Here is a 9228-nt window from a genome sequence, read left to right as displayed (position 1 = left end):
CCTCTGGAAGTCAAAATGTTCCCATGCAGGCTTGTCCTCTGTGCCCAGCCATGGAGGCTCAACCAGCACAAGAGCCACAGACACTTCCAGCCTTCAAGCTCCTTGGCCTAGTGGAGGACAAATGGCTCCTAGATTCAGCGACCTCCACCACCCTGGCTCATCCCAAGGTATAATATTGCAGGTCTGTTTTGGCCTCACACTTGGGTCCCAAGGTCATTGCCAACTTCTGTCTTGAGAGACTTCAGATGCCTTCTCAGTTCTCTTCATATGCAGGAGACCAAGCCCTAAGCTTTCTAGAGATGTTACTGTCAAGTCGACACAATATGTCTTGTTGCCAGACTCAAGAAACAGGCTTCAGATGTAACCTTTAGCTGAAGGACAATAAATGTTCATAGCAGTCTCACCTATGTCTCATGGTAAATAACTAGATACAAAGGCCTAAGGAAAATGTTGTTTTAGGGTCTTAAAAATGTTTTAAGGTTGGTAAACACAAGTTATAAATGTTGCAAGGTCTAAAAAAGTGTTTTAAGGTTGGCAAATGTAATCTCAAAAATTGGTTAACCCTCATTTCTATAACGTATAATTATACTAAAAGTTAAGGCCAAGTGATCTTTTGCCACTTCTACTTCACAGAAGGCTTCTGCCTTTCCAGAGGTCACCTTAGAGAGTATTTATGCTGTTAGCACCAAAGTGTATGTCTACTGCTTTTTTTTACAATGTATATTTCAATGCATATTATGATGGTGATGTTAACATGTCTAAAGTTTAATCTCCTTTGTAAAACTTAAAAGGGAGTCTTGGAAGCTGCAGAAAATCCACCCAAATCCACCTCTCGGGTCAGTTGGTCTGCAGATAGGCACTGCACCTATTGCCTATCTCAAAAGGTGGGATTCCTACTGCCTTTCCCTGGTTTTGGGATTCCTCTTTCCTGGCTACTCAATCGCCACATCCATACATCTAACACCAGCAAGACTGATGAGTTTCCTTCTTTGGTTGGATTAAACATTCTCCTTTGTCTGAAAGACTGACCAGTATCTCTCTGTCTCACTGGGGAATTGGAGGTACCCTCCGTTCTTGCCAACCCTCACTAGGATGCCTTCCCTTGGGTGAATATTCTTTTTTTAATTAAACTTTTTATTTTTTGCATGCATTACATTTTATTCAATTTGTATCCCAGCTGTAGCCCCCTCCCTCCCTCCCTCCCTTCCTCCCTCCCTCCCTCCCTCCCTCCCAACTCCACCCTCCCTTCTTCATCTCCTCCCATGTCCCTCTCCAAATCCACTAATAGGGGAGGATCTCCTCCCCTTCAATCTGACCCTCACTTATCAGGTATCATCAGGACTGGCTGCAATGTCTTCCTCTTGGCCTGGCAAGACTGCTCCTCCCTCAGGAGGGGTTGGTCGAAGAGCCAGCCACTGAATTCATGTCAGAGACAGTCCGTGTTCCCCTTACTAGGATACTCACTTGGATACTGAGCTGCCATGGGCTACATCTGAGCAGGAGTTCTAGGTTATATACATGAATGGACCTTGGTTGGAGTATGAGTCTCAGAAAAGACCCCTGTGCCCAGATATTTTGGTTCTGTTGCTCCCCTTGTGGAACTCATGTCCTCTCCAGGTCTTAGTAACTGCCCCTTCTTTTATATGATTCCCTGTACTCTGCCCAAAGTTTGGTTATGAGTCTCAACATCTGCTTTGATACAATGCTGGGTAGAGTCTTTCAGAGGCCCTCTGTAGTAGACTCCAGTCTGTTTCTTGTTTTCTCTTTCTTCCAAAGTCCATTCCATTTGTCTTTCTGAGTGAGGATTGATCATCTTACCCAAGTTCCTCCTTCTTGTTTAGCTTCTTTAGGTGTGCAGATTTTGGCATGTTTATCCTAAATTATAGGTCTAGTATCCATTTATTTAATTAAATTTTTATTTTTTATATTAGTTACAGTTTATTTACTGTGTATCCCAATCCCACCCGACCTCCCTCATCTCCTGCCTGCCCCTCTCTAAGTCCACTGATGAGGGAGGTCCCCCTCCCCTTCCATTTGATCCTAGCTGATCAGGTCTCTTCAGGACTGGCTGCAATGTCCTCCTCTGTGGCTAGCAAGGCTGCACATGGCATGGGGGAGGGGTGTCAAAGAGCCAGCTGTTGAGTTCATGTCAGATACAGTCCCTGTTTCCCTAACTAGGGAACCCACTGGGATACTGAGCTGCCATGGGCTATATCCGAGCAGGGGATCTAGGTTATATCCATGCATGGTCCTTGATTGGAGAAACAGTTTCAGAAAAGACCCCTGTGCCCAGATATATTTGGTTCTTGTGGAGCTCCTGTCCTCTCCAGGTCATACTAACTCCCCCTTCTTTCATATGATTCCCTGTACTCTGCCCAAGGTTTGGTTATGAGTCTCAGCATCTGCTTTGATACACTGCTAGGGTAGAGTCTTTCAGAGGCCCTCTGTGGTAAGCTCCTGTCCTGTTACTTGTTTGTTCCTACTTCCAATGTCCATCCTATTTGTCTTTCTAAGTAAAGGTTGTTCATCTTACCCCAGGTCCTCTTTATTGTTTATCTTCTTTAGGTGTACAGATTTTAGTATGTTTATCCTATCTTATAGGTCTAGTATCCACTTATAAGTGAGTATATACCATGTGTGTCTTTCTACTTCTGGGATACCTCACACAGGATGATCTTTTCTAGTTCCCACCATTTGGCTGCAAATTTCATGATTCCCTTGTTTTTAATTGCTGAGTAGTAATCCATTGTGTAAATGTGTCACAATTTCTGTATCCATTCCTCCATTGATAGACATGTGGGTTGTTTCGAGGTTCTGGCTATTACAAATAAAGCTGCTACAAACATGGATGAGTAAATGTCCTTGTTGTGTACTTGAGCATATTTTGGATATATGCTTAGGGGTGGTATAGCTGGATCTTGAGGAAGTGCTATTACTAATTGTCTGAGAAAGTGTCAGATTGATTTCCAAACTGGTTGTACAAGTTTACATTCCCACCAGCAATGGAGGGTTCCCTTTTCTCCATATCTTCTCTATCATGTATTGTCACTTGAGTTTTTTTTTTATCTTAGCCATTCTGATGGGTGTAAGATGAAATTTCAGGGTCATTTTGATTTGCATCTCCCTGATGGCTAAGGACATTGAGCATCTCTTTAAGTGTTTCTCTGCCATTTGATATTCCTCTACAGAGAATTCTCTGTTTAGCTCCGTACACCATTTTTTAATTGGATTTCTTGATTTGTTGCTTTTTAAATTCTTTAGTTTTTTACATATTCTGGATATTAGCCTTCTGTCAGATATAGGGTTGGTGAAGATCCTTTCCCAGTCTGTAGGCTGTCATTTCGTTCTGATGACAGTGTCCTTTGCTTTACAGAAGCTTTTCAGTCTCTTAAGGTTGGGATGAATATTCTTGTTCTTTTTACCAACATGGTCTCTCAGCTTTTCCTTTCCTCTCATGCATCGGATGTGCCCTCAAGAAATGCTAATACTAGGTGAGCTGTGTCACCTGGAAGTCTTTCCTGACCCCTGGCAGTTCTGGCCCCTGCCAGCTTGTACCCCCATACCTCTGGTTCTCCTGTATTTCGTGGGATGCCCCAAAGACTGTCAAAGCTGACTTTTCTCTCTTCACCCATGGGAATCCCACATCCAGGCTCCCCTCTGGGATGCCTCCTAGGTTATTTCACATCCCTACACCTAGCCCCTGCCTTAAAGGCTTCTAAGCTCACATGCTTCTGCAATCAAACCTGGCCTCATTACCCCTTAGATAACGAATCCAAATGGCCGCTTCACTGCACTTTAGATCCCAATATTATAAAGGATCTTATTAACTACTGCCAACCATTGGGTAGATGGAAGGAGAGTCACTATGCCCAGGTTTTTTTTTTTCTCTGATCTCAATCTTCCCTCTGTTCTTCCCTTTCTCCCACCCAGCTCCTTTTAGCTATGAAACCTCAGTCTCAAGAATCTTCCACTGCTTTTGACCCTGCTAAAGAACCATCTCCTTACAAGCCTCAACCCACAGCCACTTACCCCTCTAAGTCTTTCAACCTCCGTATCACCGCCCTCATATCAGCAAAAAGTAGCTAAAGATGATTGATTTCTTCGTTCGTCTTCCACTTATTCTCAACAAAAGGCTGAAATGGTGTGCTTCAGGCCCAGAACCAACAGCTCCATGTTCTCCCAGCATTCCTCAGTCCCTATCTGCTGCTGGGCATGGCTGGCAACTTCACCTTCTACCCTGAAGGTAGAGGCTTCAGGGCGGCTTCCTTTTCTCCTCAACATGTAATCTGGACATTTTAGAGATCTTACGTTTTCCCTCTCATTCTCTTATCCCCTTGCATGGTGCTGCTTCCAATGAACCTGCATTTATATACTTTAACTTGCCTTATAAGAGAAGTAGCCCAAGCTCTTCATTTTTAATTTAACAAAAAGGGAAGAATGTTATGTTGTGCAAGCAATCAACTGCCCTTCGCTTAGGGACCTTCAGAGTTCTGACAACATCCTGTGTCAGTACCTACATCCTATGACATTATCTGGGCCACGTACATTGTGACCTGTTGGCCTCTACCCCCTCCTCTTGCTCTCCTACTCTCTTGCTCTTTTACTCTTCCTTTCTCTTGCTTTCCCCCCTCTCTCTCTGTTGGGGCACCCCCTCGAACTATGTCTCTCTCTCTCCATCTCCCTCCAATAAACCTCATTGGATTTAAGATTGGTTGTTTGCATGGCATTTTTATCTAAATCCTAAAAGTATCTCATCTGTACTTCCCACCCACTGATTCTCACTCCTGTTGTGGTTGCTTTGGTGCATGATGTGTAAACATGTTTTTGTTAAAATTCCAAGTTGGAGATTTTAGTTTGTCCACACCTGTTAAGTATCTTGTGTGGAGCATGGTCCTTGCCAGGCAGAATTAGTTGAATTCTAAGGATATTAATGGGTATAAATATGACAGCCCAGCAGAAGAAGGCACAGCTGCTTGGAGGACTGCTTGCTGCTGGTTCATCCTGCTGCTGCATTCATTTGCTGTTTGCTGATTTGCTAGTTACCTGGACTTCCAAACTTCTGGAGGACTAATTGCCCACAAAAGCATCCTACAACCCCACCCAGCAGAAAGTGGCAGACAGAACTTTGCCCCCTACCCCTACTAACCTTGTTTCTTTCCCTCCTACCTGGTGTTGTGGGGTTGGAAGGGAGGTAGAAGTATTTAATAACCCTAAATAAAGTAGGTTTGATTTTCAAAAGTCAAGATCAACACACTCCCACCATCTTGGTATTACCTCTAGCATTTGTTGTTTTATGTTTTCTTGATGATAGCCATTCTGACTAAGATGGATGGAAGCTTAGCCTAGTTTTGCTTTGCATTTCCCAAATTAATAGAGATGCTAAACAATTTTTCATATACTTTTTGACCATTTATATTCCTCTTTTTTAATTAATTTTATTTTTTATTATCAGTTACATTTTATTAACTCTGTATCCCAGCTGTATCCTGCTCCCTTATTCCCTCACAATCCCACCCTTCCTCCCTCATCTCTTCCCTGCCTCTTTCCAAGTCCACTGATTGGGGAGGACCTCCTCCCCTTTCATTTGACCCTGTTTTATCAGGTATCTTCAGGACTGGCTTCAAAGTCCTCCTCTGCAGCCTAGTGGGACTGCTCCTCCCTTGGGGGTGGGAGGAGTCAAAGGGCCAGCTGTTGAGTTTTTGTCAGAAATAGTCCCTGTTCAGCTTACTATGGGAAACCAAATGGTTACTGAGCTACCACAGGCTTCAACCGAGTAAAGGTTCCTCTTTTAAAAAGTGTAAATTTGGGTGCTGGAGAGATGGCTCAGAGATTAAGAGCACCTGCTGCTCTTCCAGAGGTCCTGAGTTCAATTCCCAGCAACCACATAGTGGCTCACAACCATCTATAATGAGATCTGGTGCCCTCTTCTGACATACAGATGTACATGTATAAACAATAAATAAATAAATCTTTTTTTTAAAAGTGTGAATTTATTTGTCCACTAATTGAATAGATTATTAGGGGCTTGATTTTCTTATTTCTTGTATATTCTGGATTTTAATATCTGTCCAATGATCAGTTGGTAAAGTTTTTTTTTCTTTACTGTGTAAGCTATTTCTTCACTCTGTTGATAATTTTCTTTGATGTGCTAATGGGTTTTATTCATATGAAATCTCAGTTGTTATAGCTGAAGTTTTAGGGCAAAACCTTCACATAAGCAGTTCCTATAGGCAAAGCTTGTTCACCCACAAGCCTTGTGCCAATTAAGAAGATGAGTAAAGGTAAAATCAGAGAAAAGAAATTTGATCTATGTGTGTACTGGTAAATGAAAAGATAAGAGTTTAGTTAACTTTAGTTTGTTTCAGCAGATACTGCTTTAGGTTTAAAAAGAAGAGAGAAAAAATAGAACTTGGGTTAAGAGGTATACATAATAAAACAGTCCTTGTCCATGTGTAGCTTGGTTTATTATTAGCTATACAGTGTAGTCCAACAAAATCACTCCTTGAAGGTCCAGGATAGTTCTCAGAACATGACTATTTATAACCCCAGATGCATCTTGGAAAATACCCTCATCTGGTGTGGTCTTGTGTTAATGGCTTTTCTCTTCATAGAATCTAAGGTGGCTGTACATTGGGACAATGACTAGAGAGACCTGTAAGCACCTTTGAGAATCTGTAGCAGGACACAGTAAAAAGGCAAACAGTAAGATGCCTCAATTACTTATATGTTTGTGCCTTCAGCCTTGAAGAGTGATAAGCTAGGTTAGATATCACTAGTTTCTAGACAGATATTTATAATTGTCAATAGAAAACAAAGACAATGCTCTTTTTTTTTTAATTGGGAGGGAATAGGCCTTCAGGGCTGGCCTAAGACCCTTACTGCAAGGCCTGTTCATTGGTGCTGCCTCCAGAGTTCTATGGCTTTTTGAGATCTAGACACTCTAGTGGGCTGGCAAAGGGTTCAATGTGCTGGGCTTCAGAAGCATTGTCTGCTCAGAAGACCAGACCCATTGTGTCTGGCCCCGGTTGCTATACAGTTTAGCTATTGAAGCCACACTAACCTAGAGGTTTTCCATCCTCTGGGATCTATTGGTCATACTTTTACACCCACTGCTCAATGGGCAATTGCCTGAGGATGCTCTTCTTGGCATCTGTGATGATGGTGGTCTTGCGGCATCAGATCGTAAGAAATACAATGATCCAAGCACATCCAGAAATGCATTTCCTATACCTATTCCTTGAAAAGCTTCCCCCCAGCAATTTCACTGTTTCAAATCTTACATTATGGTTTTTGCTCCAATTTGAGGAGATTATTTTGTGCAAGGTAATATAAAAGATCGAGTTTTACTCTTCCAGTACTCTCAGCACAAGTTTTTAAAGTTATTTTTTATTTCACATATGGTGTTTCAGTTACTTTTCTATTGTTGTGACAAGGCACCATGACCAAGGCAAATTTATAGAAGAAATCGTTTGCTTGGAGCTTACATTTTAAGAGGGTTAGAGTTCATGACCATCCTGGTGGGGAGCATAGCAGTAGGCAGACAGGAAGGTGCCAGATCACTAACTGAGAGCATATCCTGATCCACAGACAGCACGAAAAGTTAAGTGGGAATGATGAGGGTCTTTTGAAATCAAAGCCAGCCTCCAGTCACAAACCTCTTCCAAGAAGGTCACACCTCCTAAGTCTTATTAAGCATTTCCACCAACTGGAGACCAAGCATTCAAATACATGCAAAAAGCCTGGAATCAGCACAAGAAACCACAAGCCCAAGTTCTCACCACAAAAGAGACTTATTTGCCCCAGAAGAACAAAGGACATGGAGTAGGAGACAAAGAGAGGAAATACAGGATGAAGGAGAAGGGAAAAGCAACAAGGGAGAGGGAGAAGGGATATTTGCCTTAGGTGGGGGACAAAGTACTGCCTCTGGATAGAGAGGAGACAACATGGCCCATGGCAAATGGTAGTTTATAAAACAGAAAAACAGAAACTCCATGAGTTGATTTGTTTTGATTGGGCATGTTAATTAGGGTAGTCAAAAGGGGGCTTTTGATAGGTGGACCTTGATGGCTAGCCTTAGAGGGAGGAAATGGCCAAATAAGGAATAGACCTTGGTGGCTAGCTTTAGGAATGTATTCTATTTGTTAAGCAAGGCAGAGGGAATGGGGGAAATGCAAGGTCTACCATAGTAATTTTTGCCATGCAAAGGTCTGTGAAAGTCCTTCAATATGAGCCTGTGGTGCGGGGCATTTTCATTCAACCCATCACACATGCTTTTTCGCGCTACTCTCACGAAATAGATGTTTGTAGCTGTATAGATTTTTTTCTGGTCTACATGTTTGTTTATGTGTATTGTCATGCCATTTTTGTTAATATGGTTCTGCAGTAGTTTTGTAAGGTGTAAAAGTACATTCATGGAGGCTTACAGAGACTCCTTCCCCCTTTCCAATACCACCACTCTGGGGCATTTTCTCACTTCCCTGCTGCGCTATTGGTGTTCATTCTTTCTCTTATACTTCCAAAGACTAATATTTCTGGCTTCCCCGTGATGGTTGACTTTTGTTGCAATCCAGTGTCATTCCAAAGAATGTTCTTCTTTCTGTGGCCACATACCTGTTATTTTGCTCCAGGGTTGCAGGTAGTGTTGTCTAATCAGCCATCTTCTTCCTCTGCCTTTGTTTTAAGATTGGCTCTCTATTAGTTTACTCTTCTTTTCTTACTCTAAACCAGAAATTCTCAAGATGGCCAGTAACCTTATTTCTTTTTTTTTTTTTTTTTGTGAAACACATCTGCATATAATAACATAACTTTAAGCTGAAATATATGATAAATAAAGCATGTCAGTTCCCTTATTTCTAAAGCAAGAGCAAAAGTACTCACCCATCTCTTAGAAGTTCAAACATGCGAACATTAGTGAAAATGCCTCACACACATGCACATGCCTCACACACATGCACAACACATGAGAGGAGGAAAAGTAAGGGGCAAGGTGGAGGAAAGTACTTGATAAGTGATAACAATTTATTCCTAAATCAAAAGATGAGGAAGGGTAGAAGGAGAAAGCAGCCTGACTGGTAGGAAGGATGTGTGAGTGGTATTCGTGCCTCCCACATGCAACCACATTAAACTCTATGCCCCAGTTATGGCATCACCAACTTAGTGGGTGACCTACATTCTGGAACTTCCAGGACAACCGTAATTCTAGTCCTTCCCCCCAGGGGAATACATGTC

The sequence above is a fragment of the Meriones unguiculatus genome, chromosome X (assembly GCF_030254825.1).
Source record: "Meriones unguiculatus strain TT.TT164.6M chromosome X, Bangor_MerUng_6.1, whole genome shotgun sequence".
Lineage (NCBI taxonomy): Eukaryota > Metazoa > Chordata > Mammalia > Rodentia > Muridae > Meriones > Meriones unguiculatus.
This window is presented reverse-complemented; position numbering follows the sequence as displayed.